Here is a 17,631-nt window from a genome sequence, read left to right as displayed (position 1 = left end):
ATACGCTGAGGATTTAACTTTATCTTAAACTGTGAAATTGTATAAAATAGTCCCATGCCACAGTATAATTTTAAATATGTTTGAGTGTGTTGTACATTTGTCAAATTACTAGCATGGACTATTGCCTTTTGTAGTTTAGACATTTAACAAATGTGTTCAGGTGGTATTGGCTAAATGCTGGATCAGTTCTTAAAACTACAACGGAAGCTAATAGCATTTATTTTTCAGAAAAACATATTTTTGAAAATGTATTACGCTATTGATGTTCTTGTGCACATGTTTTGTTTATATTTGTATCAATATAAAAATGTCAAAGTACTCCAACAGACTTACACCTACTGTACACATTTAGTTTGTATCTATGTCCATAGACTGTTATGCCAATGACAAACATGAAAAATAAGAATTGTGCAAAAGGGGAAATAGTACGAACGGTGCTGTTCTGAAGGACCACTTTGGTTGGGTTGTGGGTTCTAAAATGCACCGCTGCCCTTTAAAACGTCACTCATTGCTATCAGGACACACCCGCCAAACGTAGAGAACGTACCTCAAAGTATTGTAACGACCTGTACGTTTTGGGGAAACGTGTAAAAGTCGTAACGCAAAGTAGCAAACGTTCGATTGAACCGAACGCACCCTTGGCTACGTTCGCCGCGGGAAATCTGTCAACGCAAGCTAACTAGCAACACACATTATTCATATAATGTTTTATTATTGTAATTAAAGAGCAGGGAGCAGGTTACACTACTCCCTCCTTTCAAAGAGCGCGTCCTCGCGCAAGCTTGCGACTCTATGTCTTACTACAGGAACGCGCACCGGTCAAGCACACGCACAGTCGTGGATGCGATCACTTCTGAGACCAGTGTAATGAAACAGCAGGAAGCAGGTCTCGAACCCTCGACCTTCGAGCCCGAGGTCCGGCGCGCTATCGACTGTGCCGCAAAAGTATGCTTGTGCGGCAAGGTCGATTTTCGCGCATATAAACCCAGGCTCGTTACATTATCATAGCGAGCTTGTGCAATTGAAAATTGCAATCATCTTTCGACAACATTATGTGAGGAAACGGACTGTCGACCAGAATTCAGCAGTTTTTGGATCCCCACAAGCGGCTAATGGCAGGTACTCAGGTAAAGAGTTGGATGGGAGGCTGTCTATTGCCAGCAGCGAATTAACGTTCCCTAGTTAACCTAACGTTACATGTGATGTCAACATTTTAACACAACTATTATTTGCTCAACGTTATACCATATTAATAGGGTTGTTTCATAAAACAAAATGTATTGCTCACTGGTTACACTGTATACACATTTTTGTGCATAATTTGCTAGAAATTCTGCAAGGTGGGACGCGAATCAAAAATACTTTTGCGTGACAGGATCAAGCTCGCGAGGCTGAAGCAGTGTCTTGGCTAGTTAGCTAGCGAACGTGGCTAACTAGCCAAGACACTGCTTCAGCCTCTCGAGCTTGATCCTGTCACGCAAAAGTATTTTTGATTCGCGTCCCACCTTGCAGAATTTCGTTTCAACTTACTAGCTATCAAACTAAGATATAAAACTGCAAGACTGCAAACACATTTAAAAAGGTTTGAAAAAAATGGTAAGTGAGTGTTAAGTGTTAAGGTAAGTGTTGTCAATGTTAATTTTTCTATATCCTTGTCAGAGCCCTTTCCACCGCCTGGGCCAGCAGATGCAGGACCTCTTGGGCGATGGCGGGATCAAGAAGGAAGTGGTCCAACCTGGAGAAGGCCCACCAGTGCCAAGAGATGTTATAATGGTTTTAGAATGACAGACACAGGGACCACAGTTTAAAAGCCTGTCTCAGCTGAGTTTTAGGCACAGTTAATTGCCTAAAACTTTGCTAGCTGAAATACACAGTGGATGTTTATTAGGTACACCACCCCGTTCACAAAAATGGTTCGCCCCTACAGACTGTGTCACGTGGCCGTGGCTTGCTGTATAAAACAGGCAGACAGGCATTGAGGCATTCTGTTACTCTTCGATTGAATGTTAGAATTGGAAGAATTAGTGACCTATGCAACTTTGAGTGTGGTGGGCAAAAACAGCTCATTGATGAGAGATCGAAGGAGAATGGCAAGAATTGTGCAAGCTAATAGGCGGGCCACAAACAGGCAAATAACGGCGCAGTACAACAGTGGTGTGCAGAACGGCATTTTGGAACGCACAACTCGCCAGTTCTTGTCACGGATGGGCTATTGCAGCAGACGTCCACACCGGGTTCTACTCCTCATCTAAAAACAAGAAGCAGCTTCAGTTGGCACGCGATCACCAACATTGGACAATTTTGGAGTGGAAAAAATGTACCTGGTCCGACAAATCCCGCTTCCTGTTGCATCCCGGTTCCAGCATTACAGGCTTATTTCATGCTGATGGCAGAGTCAGGATTTGGCATAAGCAGCATGAGTCCATGGCCCCGTCTTGCCTGGTTCAGCGGTACAGGCTGGTGGCGGTGGTGTAATGGTGTGGGGAATGTTTTCCTGGCACACGTTAGGTTTCCATGCCCCAAAGAATTTCTGACTGTTCTGGAGGCAAAGGAGACAACTTAGTACTAGTCTGTTGTACCTAATAAACTGGCCACCAAGTGTATATACTTAAGTAATCAGACCTATTCTTATTATGACGAACCATTTCACTTTCTATTCAGCTTGAAATTAACAAATATTTTTTAGACAGGCAAGCACACAGATTTTCTTTGGGAAATGTACCTTTTCTAGTTTAGTCATATTTATCTTACCTTAGAAGTTACTTTGCAGGCTGACTAGCATCTATTGAGTTTCAATGTCCCATAAATGAAATGTCCTAATCAATTTGAAGTATCTACAAAACAAGTTTTGCAGCCACATAATCCCAAAGGAAGTCTATGAAAATTACTGTTTGTGTTTCACAAAAGATTATTTTGATTCACATGATTTGATTCACCATGATTTAATCAAATCCCAAATACACTCAACGCAACAAGCAACAATTTCAAATATTTTACTGAGTTACAGTTCATATATGGAAGTCCGTCAATTGAAAAAAATGCATTAGGCCCTAATCTATGGATTTCACATGACTGGGAATACAGATATGCGTCTGTTGGTCACACATACCTTAAAAGGGTAGGGGCTTGGATCAGAAAACCAGTCAGTATCTGGTGTGAGCACGATGTGTTGCGCTACATGAGGCATATTTCCTTCACATAGAGGTGATCAGGCTGTTGATTGTGGCCTGTGGAATGTTGTCCCACTCGTCTTCAATGGCCGTGTGAAGTTGATGGATATTGGCTGGAACTGGAACGCGCTGTCGTACATGTTGATCCAGAGCATCCCAAACATGCTCAATGGGTGACATGTCTGAGTATGCAGGCCATGGAAGAGCTGGGACATTTTCAATTTCCAGGAATTGTGTACAGATCTTTGCGTGCATTATCATGCTGAAACATGAGGTGATGGCAACAGATGAGTGGCATGACAATGGGTTTCAGGATCTCGTCATGGTATCTCTGTGTATTCAAATTGCCATCGATAAAATGCAATTGGTTTCGTTGTCCATAGCTTATGTCTGCCCATACCATAACCCCACCGCCACCATGGGGCACTCTGTTCACAACGTTAACATCAGCAAACCGCTTGCCCACATGACGCCATACACACTACACTGTCTGCCATCTGTCCGGTACAGTTGAAACTGGGATTAATCTGTGAAGAGCACACTTCTCCAGCGTGCCAGTGGCCGTCAAAGGTGAACTTTTGCCCACAGAAGTCCATTGCGCATAAAGGCATTTCCACCACCATTTGAAAAATTCTCACATAATTAATTTTACCAACACGGGGAGCCCACCTTGTTTAGTGTATTTTGTTTTGTCGACATTTGGAACGTTTACGGACACATTTTCTGTTTTTCTTGTATTTCTGTGCTAGCCACAGGAGGGCGCCGTATGAACAGATTCAAAGCATTGATTGATGTTTGCCACATACATTGCTAACTATCTGTATCCAGTTCAGATAGTTGCCCCCTTTCACTTTGTTTTAATAAGATAGGCAGTGCCATCAGTGTCTATCTAAGACAATGCAATCATCTAGCATATTTGTATAGTCATGTTTTCATGTGGAATTGGAAGATGCAATATTATATCCACAGGCAGCTCACAGAGATATTGCAGTCATCTGTTCCCAAATGGATGACCAACCAAAACTTGAGTGTGATTTGTCAGAACCTGTTTTTTTCCAGAGGTACATAAATATTTGCCTATGCAAGGATCCAAACTCCAGACTCTCATCTTCAAATGGCAGCGCTCTCTCAAGATCAAAGGCTTCTGAGTGTAATTTGGGAATCATGTTGCCTACATGCTCTGGGCGTTCTACAGAGCTTTAGGACACTCCAGTTCTACTGAGGTATCCTCCCTGTATCACAAGGTGGGATCTGCCCTGTTTGCCTGCCAGGAGAGAGAGAGAGAGAGGAGCAATGTCTGAAGCTAAATTTTGGACTCACATTCTGTTGCAGGTGATGGTGTAAGGAGAACTTAAAGTCAACACTGAAGACTCGCACAAGCCTTACTACATTATGTAAATATGTTCACTTTGATTTCAAGAGTTTTTGTTCATTATGTACCAATATTTACAAAGCTATTCTGTACACTAAATCCAACTGCAGTTGGGACACAGTGAAATGTCTTAATAATAAAAAATGTGTTTGTGTTCATCTTGTTACAATATTTTCAAGGGCCATTGTTGTTTATTGAGATATATTCAAGAGGTAAAGCCTCTCCAAAACATACCATTGTCTTGTCTGAATAAACATATTTTCCAGTGATTCAAGCAAGTTTCAGATAAAGCATTCCTGGGGAAACCTGTATTGAAGGACATTTCATGGAAGCCAGTTGGAATACCATAACATGCTGGTTTTACAAGGCAGAGTTGATATACTTCTCTTTGTTTAAATCTCTTGATACCATTGACAAACTCTAACTAGCAACGGACAAACTAGCAACGGACATTGAAATTGTTAAGGCTTTAAAAACAACTAAAATAAATGCAGCAGTTAGAAACTGGACGTAGATACTCCAAACTTTTAGAATTGTTGTAATTCATCAGATATTGACTGAACTATTGCACAAAAATACACCGGGTGTATTTGCATATATTAACACATTAACATAAAAGGGTGGAACAGGGCTGCAACCACCAAACACCTGTTCTGTCTACCCTACCAGCACTCACTTGCTCTGTCTACCCTACCAGCACTCACTTGCTCTGTCTACCCTGCCAGCACTCACCTGCTCTGTCTACCCCGCCAGCACTCACTTGCTCTGTCTACCCTGCCAGCACTCACCTGCTCTGTCTACCCTACCAGCACTCACTTGCTCTGTCTACCCTACCAGAACTCACCTGCTCTGTCTACCCTGCCAGCACTCACCTGCTCTGTCTACCCTACCAGAACTCGCCTGCTCTGTCTACCCTACCAGAACTCGCCTGCTCTGTCTACCCTGCCAGCACTCACCTGCTCTGTCTACCCTGCCAGCACTCACCTGCTCTGTCTACCCTACCAGCACTCATCTTCTCTGTCTACCCTACCAGCACTCACTTGCTCTGTCTACCCTACCAGAATTCACCTGCTCTGTCTATCCTGACTGCACTCACCTTCTCTGTCTACCCTACCAGCACTCACCTGCTCTGTCTACCCTGCCAGAACTCACCTGTTTTGTCTACCCTACCAGAATTCACCTGCTCTGTCTACCCCACCAGAACTCACCTGTTTTGTCTACCCTACCAGAATTCACCTGCTCTGTCTACCCCACCAGAACTCACCTGCTCTGTCTACCCTACCAGAACTCACCTGCTCTGTCTACCCTACCAGAACTCACCTGCTCCGTCTACCCTGCCTGCACTCACCTGCTCCGTCTACCCTGCCTGCACTCACCTGCTCCGTCTACCCTGCCTGCACTCACCTGCTCCGTCTACCCTACCAGCACTCACCTGCTCCGTCTACCCTACCAGCACTCACCTGCTCCGTCTACCCTACCAGCACTCACCTGCTCCGTCTACCCTACCAGCACTCACCTGCTCCGTCTACCCTACCAGCACTCACCTGCTCCGTCTACCCTGCCTGCACTCACCTGCTCCGTCTACCCTACCAGCACTCACCTGCTCCGTCTACCAGCACTCACCTGCTCCGTCTACCCTTCCAGCACTCACCTGCTCCGTCTACCCTACCAGCACTCACCTGCTCCGTCTACCCTACCAGCACTCACCTGCTCCGTCTACCCTACCAGCACTCACCTGCTCCGTCTACCCTACCAGCACTCACCTGCTCCGTCTACCCTACCAGCACTCACCTGCTCCGTCTACCCTACCAGCACTCACCTGCTCCGTCTACCCTACCAGCACTCACCTGCTCCGTCTACCCTACCAGCACTCACCTGCTCCGTCTACCCTGCCTGCACTCACCTGCTCCGTCTACCCTGCCTGCACTCACCTGCTCCGTCTACCCTACTAGCACTCACCTGCTCCGTCTACCCTACCAGCACTCACCTGCTCCGTCTACCCTACCAGCACTCACCTGCTCCGTCTACCCTACCAGCACTCACCTGCTCCGTCTACCCTACCAGCACTCACCTGCTCCGTCTACCCTACCAGCACTCACCTGCTCCGTCTACCCTACCAGCACTCACCTGCTCCGTCTACCCTACCAGCACTCACCTGCTCCGTCTACCCTACCAGCACTCACCTGCTCCGTCTACCCTGCCTGCACTCACCTGCTCCGTCTACCCTACTGCTCCGTCTAGCACTCACCTGCTCCGTCTACCCTACCAGCACTCACCTGCACCTGCACTCACCTGCTCCGTCTACCCTACCAGCACTCACCTGCTACGTCTACCCTGCCAGCACTCACCTGCTCTGTCTACCCTGCCAGCACTCACCTGCTCTGTCTACCCTGCCAGCACTCACCTGCTCTGTCTACCCTGCCAGCACTCACCTGCTCTGTCTACCCTGCCAGCACTCACCTGCTCTGTCTACCCTGCCAGCACTCACCTGCTCTGTCTACCCTGCCAGCACTCACCTGCTCAGTCTACCCTACCTGCACTCACCTGCTCGGTCTACCCTACCAGCACTCACCTGCTCGGTCTACCCTACCAGCACTCACCTGCTCTGTCTATACTGCTTCATTTTTTACTGTTGTCACGTTTCTCTTTCATAATTCAACAAGTGTGTCAATAGCAGATACCCTCGATTTAAAAATCAACACGTTTGAACATCAAAATGAAGTTATATTTCTTCTCTTTCTTGTGATATAAATGTCAAGAGTGAGTTAAATCCCTTATGAAGCTTTACCGTTCTTAGAAATGCAACAGGAAAGACGATGTATTCCATTGAGCCAATTCAGCAATTACCGGGTTCATGATAGTTCATTGCAAACATTTCCGTGGTCGTAACGTTAACTGGAAAAAACGACAGGCAAAAGCAAGAGTATAAAAGAGTCAAATTGAAGCAGTCAATCCAGTGAGATTTAAGTGACAAGTGGATTTTCCACCCCTCAAACACAGGAAATAGACGGCTGAAAAAGACAGATCCTCAGATGGGAGGGGCATGGGCGTTGCAGTTTCAGCTGCACCAGGAGTAGCTTTTTGGAGTTGTTCAGTAAATGAATGTTAAAATGATAGATTTTCTGTTTCATTATGCAGACAGCAATATTAAATCAATCTCTTTGCTTATGACCATATTTGGATTCTATGCCTAGCATTATGGTTTCAGAAGCCATAATCGAGGAATTGCTTCAAGCTTGACTATAATTTACTTGTGGGCCTATTTCTAAGATCATATCAGGTTTTGGAAAGAGCTGTGAGCTTGATTTGACGGTGGTCCGGTGGATATTTTCTTTTAACACTGACCAACCTAAAGAGCCTAGGTGGTTCTTCGAGGTAAGCTGTGCATGCAGTGTAGAGTGGAAGCCATGTCTACGGTTATTTAGCCCTTCACCTTACCAAATCCTATAGCCTAGGGCTAGTCCTTTCACAAGGACTGCTTTTACTGCCTCCACTTCCTGCCACACAGTTTTGCCTTGGCGGTGCCCGCTCCCCAAGCACTGGGGAATTCAATGGAGGAACTTGAAAGGTGGATCTGAATAGTCTAAGTGGCTCCCTACCTTCATCCCTTCATATTGTTTCCTTTATTTAGACTGGTGTGAAAGAACTGGACAAGTGAATGTAAATTCCTGTAGGGTGTCTGCCATATTGCTTTTACCTGTGTTTTCAGATGTGTGTAGATGGAGTAGGAAAGAAGGGGAAGAAGCCAAATTACACCCGAGATCTATCCTAAATGTTCACCTGTTCTGCTTAGCTGACCGTGGGGCATGCTTGCCGGGTACTCTGCAGGCAATGTGGTTTCCGCCTACCATCATTGTCCAGGAGTGAGCCTTCCATGTGTGTTTAGCGAGTGTGCCTCACCAAAGATCTTTGTCGGAGACCCTCAGCTAAACAGTGTTTGGCTTTTAACCACAAGTGAGGCAGAGAAACGCTCCCACCCGGTGTTTGTTTAAAGTGGTAGATGATCACGAGATAGCTTGCTCATTATAGCGGACGCAGAGCCATTCCAATTACTCTGTATTATGATTGGAAGGGAAACCATGTTTTTACTGCTAAAGGAGTTAGTCAATTTAGTCTAATAGGCTAGATGCACTCATTTTTCAATGTCTAGGTCTATAGTCATTGGTGCAGGTTGGAGGCAACCCATTATTATGTTCGGATTGGCTGTGGTTCCAGATTTTCTGTAAACCCGATTTGCCGTGGCTAAAGACATTTGCAGGTTTTTTTTCACGTAGCTGCTGCCTACGTACCTGCTGCTCAGTGTGACACTGCAGCTTCCCCCTTCTTGATCAGCAATGAACACTTTGTCTGGTGCAGCCTATAAACTTCATGTTGTACACAAAAGACATGGTCATCATGTTTGTACAAACTCGCAGATAGTTTTTTGCCCCAGTGCAATACTCAAGTGGGGAGTTACATGCAGCTATCTCGGCAGCATATCTTTTCATCATCATTGCAAACATTGGCTAAAAACTATATGTTACTTTTCCCTTTCTCTATAAAATGTCTTGCACATTTAGTTTTTAATCACTACAATTATTTTGGGATTCCACCTTGTAAAACGTGATTGGAGTAGTCATTTCATACAAGCGCATTTTTGTCTACTTTCACACTCCTTGCCGCCTCTCCTCAATTACCTTTGACCTTTTTCAATAAAAGGCTAGAGAGGATGGAGAAGAGAGAGGACACAGGAGTTGAGCCAGTCTAATTGAGAAAAGGCCCATGCAATCAGGTGTTTGAAATAGGGGGGGAAGATCGTGTGGAGAGCAGCAACTCTCCTCTCTGACTGTTACATCCACAACAACACTAACTACAATTAGATCATTCTCAGCAGAGAACACCTGACCTGACAGAAAAACAAGCCGGGAAGTTGTGTACGCCTATCTGTTCATTAAGAAAGGCTTATTTTTGTTTTCTATTGCAAAACGTTTTAAAACATGTTTTGATGGGATTGTATATGGCTAAAAGATCATGCTTTGCAAATCACTTTCAGGCTTTATCACATCTAGGTCTTAACTTGGTTCATTTTCTGTCATTACTGCGTACTACAGTTTACCTTTCTGTAGGTTTTCAGGCCTTTTCAATGGTGTGGCCCACACCCAGTGCAGTTGCTGTCACGCCCTGACCATAGAGAGCCCTTGGTTCTCTATGGTGTAGTAGGTCAGGGCGTGACTAGGGGGTGATCTAGTATATCTATTTCTATGTTGGTGCTAATGTGGTTCCCAATTAGAGGCAGCTGTTTATCGTTGCCTCTGATTGGGGATCATATTTAGGTAGCTATTTCCCCACCTGTGTTTTGTGGGATATGGATTGGTTGTTAGTGTGTTTGGGCATTATGGCCTTTGTATGTTTTGTTATTTTGACTTAAATACGTGGAACTACACTCACACTGTGCCTTGGTCCGCTCATTTCCAAGATCGTGATATTGACAATGTACGAAATATAAACATGCTCGACTGAATACTATGGAAAGACAAATTTATTGTGCCCTGTAAATGGAAATGTTAGAAAAGGAAGGAGGCAACCTCCTTCCTTTTCTAGCATTTACATTTACAGGGCACAATACATTTGTTTTTCCATAGTATTCAATCAAGCATGTTTATATTTCGTACATTGTCAATATCAATGACAGAGCCTATCATAAGTATTCACCCCCTTTGATTTCTTCACATTGTGTTAAAATGGGTTTCAAATGGATTTAATTGTCAAATGTTTTTTCTCTGGTGCAAAATGCTTTAATAAAGGGGAACAAATATGCAATTGTTCCAAATTATTTGGTGGTTCCTACATTGTCTATCCAGTCATGTTGAACGTTTCATCCTTTTTGTATTGGCATGTGTTTTGATTAAATTTTCAACCCACAATAACTGACATTATTTTATGGTCAAATACAATTAATCCAAACCAGATTCCCTTTAGAAATAGTGGTTTCGGTCAATGTTGTGCAATTGAGAAGCATCAGTCAGAGTTAGCTTTGTGAGATAAAAAGTTAAGATGATGTAACGTTCGTCGTCTTCCTCTGATGAGGAGTAAGAGAGGTCGGACCAATTTGCAGCGTGGTAAGTGTCCATTTTATTAAGACATACTGAACACTACAAAAATACAAAATAACAAAGTGACACAAACAAAACGGTCCCGTGTGGTAACTAACACGGAAAATAATCACCCACAACTCAAAAGTGAAACCAGGCTACCTAAATATGGTTCTCAATCAGGGACAACGATAAACAGCTGCCTCTGATTGAGAACCATACCAGGCCAAACACAGAAATCCCAAAACATAGAAAAAGGAACATAGACAACCCACCCAACTCACGCCCTGACCATACTAAAACAAAGACATAATAAAAGAACTAAGGTCAGAACGTGACAGATGGATTGAGTGGCTTTGGTTGATGCCGTTTTGCTGATGTCGCCATTCCATGCTCTGGCTGTTTGAGGCCTTGCAGACTAAGTGTCTGGTGCTAATGCTATCGCTGGCTATTATGCTTCATATTTCAACTATTCTGGTCATGTTCAGTAGACACAAAACGGCCATCTTCATATTGCAAGTAGAAAAGACAGCTACTCGTCTAACACGTCATCAAAGGCAGCAGCTCAAGCATTTGTAATTTTAGGTGTTAATTTGGAAGTTTGTGTTTGCAGGGCATGCCCGGTTCCTTTTGAGCCCCAGTAAGAAAATCAGTAGCAATAATTTAAACGTGGTTGTTGCTGTGTAAATTGTGCACTTCTGGCTAAATGTGGAACTGGTGTGGGTATTTATGTATTTCCATCATACACAGATGCAAGACCGAGACTCCTGCTCTGGTCCACAGGGATGTACTCTGCATCTCGTTTTAGTTGTCATTCCCTCTGTGATCCTGTCCTCTTGACTTTAAATGAATGAGTGCAGGCTTATATTTGAATCAGGACATCCAAATTCCTTTTACTATGACTTTCAAAAGTCTGTCCAATTGCAAAGTTATGTTATTTTAAGATTTGTTTATGCTAGAGGGTGAGCAACCACATTTGTTTAGAATCCATGAATGCTGTTGAGTAATTATGTTTACAGTATAGTCTGTAATAAAATAAAACATGTTTTGAGCGTGATTCAGTCAGCATCTAAAGTGCTGTGGATTGCACTGAATCTACCCCCTTGAAAAACAGGTTCTATTTAGAACCTAAAAGGATTCTTCAGCTGTCCCCATAGGAGAACCTTCTGAATAACTATTTTTGGTTCTACATGGAACCCAAAAGGATTCTACCTGGAACCAAAAAGGGTTCTCCTACGGGGACAGCCAAAGAACCCTTTTGGAACCCTTTTTGCTAAGAGTATCCATTTACCTTGTATTGAAAGTGTAATATTTAGACTTGTTATTGTTCATTTATGAAGATACAGGATGGAATCTGAAATATCACTTCCAAGTAATGGGTTTAAGAGTAATTATTTGGGGTCGATGACTACATTATATTTATTGAGAATATATATTGAGTAATGAATGGCGGAGGAGTGTTGTTGAGGTAGGGTTTGGGGAATTAGTTAGGATTTGGGAAGTCTAACCATTAACATTTCCTCTAAAGTATCTGAAGTGCTTGTCTTTGAGTGATAAAGACGGAACACTAGGCTTTGTACTCTTGTCTTTGCGACTTGAAAGGCTTGGATTTAGGTATTTTGTGCGTGGAGAGTTTTTAGTCTGGTGTGAATATATTTGCATCCATTACATTAGCCAGTGCGGGTGTGAAACCTCTCATTTAGGTTGCTCTACAGTCATGTATGGTGTGTGACAATGTCCTTTCTGACACATTCAGCAAAGGTCAGACCATATAATGCTGCTTTTATAAACTGGACACTCTCACTCACGCAAAGCACAGCATTGGAGGTCATCGTTGTAAACCCAGTCAGACAAGCCCCTCTTCAGTTCCTTGGGGTTCCCTGAGGCTGTTTTGCAGAGGGCTGAAGAAAATGCTTATCCTACCCAAGGTTTTGAAGCTGAGGTAAACTTAACCCTGTTTTCCTTGGGGTCGTAATTGCAATTGATTCAAAATAAATACTGGATATTTTAGGCTTGCTGAATGAATGGAGCGGTTTAGTTTTCTTTGTTGGCATCCTACGAAGGTAAAATGCGTACCCCTCCACTTTTTGTGCCCTCTCACCCTGTCCACATTAAAGGCATAACTGCACACCCACAATATCAGTATCAGCAACATTCAGAATGTGCTCCTTTTCAGATGATTTAACTTCTGATATTCTTCATATTTTTATATATTTTCCTGTAAACATACATTCTAGATTAAGTTGATAAAATAACCTGATGTAATGTTGTACAAAGGCAGTTTTCACCTGTCACCCCCCCCTTTCTCTGAAGACTTCCTCCTGTGCAAAAGGCTCAGTGCCTATGTATACCCAACCTCTGGCTACGTTCCTTTTCAAACTTTTGAGACGCTCCATCTAACCTATCAACCTATCATCCAAGATTTGTCAAAGTCAATTAGTCCCCTAATAAGTTCCCCTTTAAGTTGAGAAGCAGACTGCCAAACATATGAGTTAGATCCACTGAGGGTATGTATGTTAAGCCCGCTGGAGAGTGCGTCTGAACTCTCACCACATCCATATAAAAAACAGTTTTGTCCTCTTTTAGTCTTCTTTTTCGTGCCAACGGTTGGCAACAAAGAGCAGTGTGTTTTTGTCTTAATACAGTAGTTCTCTCCAGGCTGACACCCTGTCAAAGGGTTGGTCAGTCTATCAAGCATGTTTTATCCACTCATTGTGCTTACATTCAAGTTATTTATTTATATATATATATTTTTTACCAGGTAAGTTGACTGAGAACACATTCTTAGTTACAGCAACGACCTGGGGAATAGTTACAGGGGAGAGGAGGGGGATGAATGAGCAAATTGTAAGCTGGGGATGATTAGGTGGCCATGATGGTATAAGGGACAGCTTGGGAATTTAGCCAGGACACCGGGGTTAACACCTCTACTCTTGCCATGGGATCTTTAATGACCTCAGAGAGTCAGGACACCCGTTTAACGTCCCATCCGAAAGACGACACCCTACACAGAGCAGTGTAAAAAGGTTTTAAGAATGAAGATGCTCAAATGCCTACTTAAGTTTTTGACCTACCACAATGCAAGCCCATTGCATGTCTAGACAGTACAAGCCCATTGCAGTTATGTTTGTGTACACAGGCCTTCGTGCAAACTCTGAGCAGATAGCGCCTTCAGATGGAACAAGCCGATAAGGTCTACACAAAGGGATCAGCTCTATGCCTGAGCTCTAGTTTGTTCCTGAGGGGGAGACGATGGAACTCAATGAGGATCCATAGAGGAAGGCCAGCCAGATAAGATAGCGCTGCCATGGAGTCTGCAGAGAGGCAGGACCAACGGAGCCACCCAGCAACAACGAAGATATTATCTGAAACTGTGATACCGTTTACTCTCTGGGTGAGGTAGACCACACCGAGCTGAGACGATGACGTTAGGGGCTTGACACACTTGACAGTTTGAATGTACTTAAAGATGAAGAGGATGCAGTGGGTTAAAAACACTCCCAAACCTACAGCAACATCAGAAGTAATTGTTGGCCTATGCTTTTAGTTACACAGCCCATGGGTGCCAATGCTCTCTTGGGGTAGGTGGAGGTACGGTCAGAATCACTCCGGTGATGATGGCACATCAAACGGAGCTCCAAGAAACGTCTAAGATTAGTTGTGTCCTGTGAGCTGGATGACCAGAGGGGCACGGTCTCACTAACATGCCTGTTCTGCTGGGTCTACTTTAATATACCAGTGGTGCTGACAGAAACATGGCCTTTGAGATGCGCAAGCGCTCACTGGCGTGTGTGTGTGTGTGTCAGCCCTCACTCCCCAGGAGTCAATGAGCCATAGAGAGCATTATGGCTGCGGCACACACTGGGTGAGAGAACCAGCCAAGTCAGCTAGCCAATTCAGCCCCAGCCAGCATCAGGGCCAAGATGAAAGCCACGCTATACAGAAGCCTCTGAAACATGTCTAACCAGGCACATAGGGAACATGCTGAGGAGAAAGAAGAAACACACCCTACTGTTAAATCAACTCTGCCTGGCATTATTATGATTCGTAGAGTAATAATTTATGAAAACACTCCTAGGCCGTTTGCGTACATTCGATCCCCTCCTCTCAGCCCCATTTGGTGGATCAATGTCCTATTCATAACATCTAAAGTGGTGCCGCCATCCCCCCATGTTTTCAGGTTTAGGAAAGGTTGTGTTTTCTTTTCCTCTCGCTGCTCTCCCTCTGATTAAACACACTCCCTGCTGTTTGGAATTGCAGCGCTCTGAAGATAGAGAGAATGAGGATGTTTCCTTTCTTTTCCCCTCCAATACAGAAGTGGCTTTGTCAAGGAGCTGATTGCTTATCACCATATCTTGGAGATTCGGTTCCTGCCACCACAAGCAGGGTATGAGGGCTCCTCCTCAGGGTATGAGGGCTCCTCCTCAGGGTATGAGAGCTCCTCTCTCTGTTGGGGGTCAAGTATATGTAGGCTTATATGTCGAGGGGCGGAGAAACCTACAAGGGGACGTCATAAAAACAGTGGTGTTTTTGTTCAGGCCTCTTCCCTTGCATATAAAGCGGAGGGGCCTTTTCTTCTCTCGGACCCTCTGTATAATTACTTGCAGACTTGACAGCTCAGCTTTTCCCCCAATGTTTTTCTTGAAGGATTTCAAATGGAGCTGAAGCGAGTTCTTCCAAAGACTACAACTTTTTCATCGTGAACATTATTTTTCAAATGGGTGATTGGTTTTTGGGTAGTCTAATGCCGACATGGTTACCTTGTTGGGCACAGAGGGTCATTGTTGATGTAAATATTATGCTTCCTGCTTTCTCTGGTGTGGTGAGCTATTTGGTCTTGCAGAGCAGGGTTAAATGGCACAGGCACAGTCCCTTGCCAGCCTGTGGATGGATGGAGTGATACAGAAGGAGGAGAAGGTTGGTTTTAAGTAAAACAATGAATCAGGGGGGTTGAATGTACCCTTCAAGGCAGGAAAAATATTGTATATGGTCCTCATCTCAACCTTTGATTGGCCTGCAGAGAGGTCATTTTCCTACATGCCAAAGCTACCCCGCATAGCTTCCCTTGGCCCTCTGAGACCACTTGATGCAGCTCCAGCCTCTGTGTAGAGACATCAAAATGCAACATTTTCTCATGGGATATGTAGCAAACAGCATGGCGAAACATAGCCCCAGGTCTGTTTCCGATGTTTGCGCCTCCATTCTCCCTTAAATGCCCACTCTAGTCCCCAGCATCTAGAACAATTAAAAGAGAAACACAAGTTTCTGATTTTACATGCCCCCTGCAGCATAAATGCCCCATTTCTGCTGGCTCCAACTGAATACACACGTTGTATTCAATAGACCTATAAAAGGGGGCCACTTAATAAAAAGAGAAATAATTGTTCCAATCACATGTCCAGTTGTAGTGACCTGCAAGGCTGTGGTTTTATTTTTAAATTACCTTTCTTGGCATCAGTGTTTTTAAACCCCCACACAAATGATCGTTGGTCAGAAATGTAAGATTTGAACCATACGCAATAACTTAACTAAGAGCACCATAAGTTGTTTAGGTAAATATCTTCGTGTTACTTTAACTAAGTTACACTACATGACCAAAAGTATGTGGACACCTGCTCATCAAACATCTAATCCCAAAATCATGGTCATTAATTTGGAGTTGTTCTCCCTTTGCTGCTATAACAGCCTTTTCTCTTCTGGGAAGGCTTTCCACTAGATGTTGGAGGAAAACTGCTGCTGGGACTTGCTTCCATTTAGCCACAAGAGCACTAGTGAGGTTGGGTTATTAGGCCTGGCTCACAGTCAGCATTCCAATTCATCCCAAAGGGTTCGATGGGGTTGAGGTCAGGTCTCTGTGCAGGCCAGTCAAGTTCTTCCACACCGATCTTGATAAACCATTTCTGTATGGACCTCGCTTTGTGCATGGGGGCATTGTCAAGTTGAAACAGGATAGGGCCTTCCACAAACTGTTGCCACAAAGTTAGAAGCACAGAATCGTCTAGAATGTCATTGTATGCTGTAACGTTAAGATTTCACTTCACTGGAACTAAGGGGCCTAGCCCAAACCATGAAAAACAGCCCCAGATCATTATTCCTCCTACACCAAACTTTACAGTTGGCACTATGCATTGGGGCAGGTAGCCATCTCCTGGCATCCGTCAAACCCAGATTCATCCATCGGACTGACGGATAGTGAAGAGTGATCCATCATTCCAGAGAACGTGTTTCCACTGTGCCAGAGTCCAATGGCTCGGGAGCCCAAAGCGTGCCACTCGGGAGCCCAAAACGAGGTCCATGCAGAAATATTTTGTCAAGATCGGTGTGGAAGAACTTGACTGGCCAGCACAGAGTCCTGATCTCAACTCCATCAAACCCCTTTGGGAGGAATTTGCCGACTGCGAGCCAGCCCTAATCGCCCAACAATCAGTGCCTGACCTCACTAATGCTCTTGTGGCTCAATGGAAGCAAGTCCCCATAGCAATGTTCCAACATCTAGTGGAAAATCTTCCCAGAAAAGTGAAGGCTGTTATAGCTGCAATGGGGGGGACCAACTCACTATTAATGCCCATGAGAGTTTCGACGAGCAGTGTCCACATACTTTTGGCCACAGTGTATGTTTTTCTTTTTCCTCATTGTACCCCCTCTTTTCAATACGGAGGAGAAGAATCAGAACTTTATGCTAGTGAGGGCCTGGTGTTTATGCAAAAGCACTGGTAGAGGGGGAACAAATGGGACAGCATTAGGAGAGGAAGGAAGGTGAGAAAAAGGGACAGTGTTTAGGAAGGGATGAAAAAGAGAGAGGAGGTGGGAGAGAAAGACCTCTTTGAGTGACAGGACATTGGGAACCTGGAGCGGTGTGTTGGAGCCTGTAGCTCCAAGGATAAAACCCTGAGAGCAGGGGTGATGGCGCCGAGGCTCAAGTCAAAGACATCATTGAGAGGAACACTGTAGTAGGGGTAGGAAACAGACACTGGTTCTACTGTACTCTGTGCATTGGTGTGTGTGTGTACAGTGTGTG

General features: G+C 44.3%; 1 long non-coding RNA gene across 1 annotated transcript; it reads right to left on the bottom strand.

The window, feature by feature from the left end:
- Positions 1 to 1,623: 1,623 nt before the first annotated feature.
- On the bottom strand, positions 1,624 to 2,408 carry LOC135549216 (uncharacterized). The gene is made up of 3 exons (XR_010456963.1): positions 2,322 to 2,408; positions 2,183 to 2,248; positions 1,624 to 1,735 (listed from the first exon to the last, which is right to left on the bottom strand). It is a non-coding gene; the product is annotated as an uncharacterized LOC135549216 (long non-coding RNA).
- Between the last annotated feature and the right edge of the window lie 15,223 nt (positions 2,409 to 17,631).

This window comes from Oncorhynchus masou, chromosome 12 (assembly GCF_036934945.1).
Source record: "Oncorhynchus masou masou isolate Uvic2021 chromosome 12, UVic_Omas_1.1, whole genome shotgun sequence".
NCBI lineage: Eukaryota > Metazoa > Chordata > Actinopteri > Salmoniformes > Salmonidae > Oncorhynchus > Oncorhynchus masou.
This window is presented reverse-complemented; position numbering and strand designations above follow the sequence as displayed.